The sequence below is a fragment of the Gavialis gangeticus genome, unplaced genomic scaffold, assembly GCF_001723915.1.
Source record: "Gavialis gangeticus isolate Ggan-Ray unplaced genomic scaffold, GavGan_comp1, whole genome shotgun sequence".
Lineage (NCBI taxonomy): Eukaryota > Metazoa > Chordata > Crocodylia > Gavialidae > Gavialis > Gavialis gangeticus.
The window spans coordinates 4,825,583-4,827,243 of record NW_017729013.1 but is presented as its reverse complement, the minus strand read 5'-3'; the positions used below and the strand labels follow the sequence as shown (position 1 = coordinate 4,827,243).

General features: G+C 46.7%; 1 protein-coding gene and 1 long non-coding RNA gene across 10 annotated transcripts in view; one reads left to right on the top strand and one right to left on the bottom strand.

Annotated features, from left to right (window-relative positions):
* LOC109293462 overlaps positions 1-1,636 on the bottom strand; it is an 18,528-nt gene extending 16,892 nt beyond the window's left edge. The window contains exon 1 of the long non-coding RNA XR_002096320.1: positions 228-1,636. This is a non-coding gene — a long non-coding RNA (uncharacterized LOC109293462). The remainder of the gene's footprint in view (positions 1-227) is intronic.
* GTF2I (general transcription factor IIi) overlaps positions 1-1,661 on the top strand; it is a 120,690-nt gene that overhangs the window by 97,111 nt on the left and 21,918 nt on the right. The window lies entirely within an intron of this gene.

Here is a 1,661-nt window from a genome sequence, read left to right as displayed (position 1 = left end):
AATTGTTTGATTCAGTTGCAGTGGTACCACCCCACTGCCCCTCACCTCTCCTCGTCAAACAAAATGGGGAGTGGTGGGGAGGCTTGCCATGAGGCTCAACTTGGGGTTCCTCATCCCTTCTTGGGAACAAACCATGGGATGGTTTTTGGCACTTTGCCCACCCCCTGTTCTCTTGCTTGTTACCTTCAGTACAGGGGTAAAAGGAGGTTCAGCTTTGGGGTTCCCACCTTGGAGCTAACAGATGTAACTGTGGGCAGGCAGGAAAAGGCATCTGCATATTTTCTCATGTTGAATGGGTCCCTGGGACTAGGAGGACAGCATTGCTAAGTGCATTGTGCACAGTGATGGAGAGCTTTGCCAGTGGATTTGCAGCTCATTCCTGCACATCGGGATGGCCAGGATGTTCCAGACAACCGGAGGACTTGGATTGGTTGCTGTCCAGCTCCAGGTCTGTCTTCATGTCTGTGCTGCTGTCCTGAAGAGGCAGGGAATCCTTGACCTTGATCAGCTCTAGGGTTATCTGGGTGTCTCTGGGGGCATGTAGTGATGGTGAGATCTGAGTCCCAGGAGATGCAGGCTGTGCCCACAATGTGTTGAGGCTGCTCTGTCGTTCATTGCCTCGTAGTAGGCGTGCCATGCCCTGCGTGTGCCAGATATGCAGTTCATATCCTGGGCCTTTATGAGCTGCTCCCTTGGCATCCTGCAGTTCTGCTGGTGTTGTGGTCAGTCACCCTTTTGCTTGTGGACTACTGTTTCTGCAGCAATGGTCCAGTATCTTACCTTGGTTCTGACTGGTGTTGTGCTTGTAGATGACTTGAAAGTAGTTGGTGGGGCCATGGTTTGCGCTCGGGATGTCCTCCCGATGCTTTGCATGAACAGTTGGGTTCTGATGCTGACCTTGGTTGTATGGCTGGTGAGCACAGAATAGCTGGGAAGTTTCTGTTAGAGGGCCTTAAAAAGGTGAGCAAGGCCACCTGTGACCTGTCATTTCTGGGCAGTAGACTTCTGTCCTGATGCTAGAGCTGCTGCTTTGCATTCGAGTAGCCAGCGTGTGGGAGCCGTGCATTGAAGGATGCCTAGATGACCTCCTACCCAGCTTGTCCCAAGACACTGATCTACAGTAACCACACAGATGCATTCTGCAGTGTCTCGGGAGAAAGCAGGAACACGCTTTGTCCTGCATACTTTCGTGGGACTTAGCCCAAGACTGGACATTACGTCTGTAGACTGTTTGGCACAGAACAAAATGCTTTCTCCTGGGAGAGAGGTAACATCTGCTTACAAGCATAAAGAATAGGTTTCAAGTTTTTTTTTTTAGCTTATGTTCAAATACGTATTTTCAAAGAAGAACTTTCTTTTTATGTGCACGTCTTATTCAGGGGCATGTGGTATGTGAATAAATGCAAGTAAGCTTTTTTTTTCTTTTTTTAAGGAAACTCACAAAAACAAATCATTTGCCAGTTAAAGGTTTTCACGAATAGTGAAGTGAATGAACTTTTTGAGCTCTTTAGACAATAATAATACAAACTAAATAAATTCTACTTAATAAGTAGACAGTCTTGCCAGGCATAACTTCATAGCAAATGCTCACAGGAGGACCATCAAATCTGCATGTTTTACAAACAGTAAATTTTTTTTTTTTTTTTTTTTTAAGGGGGGGG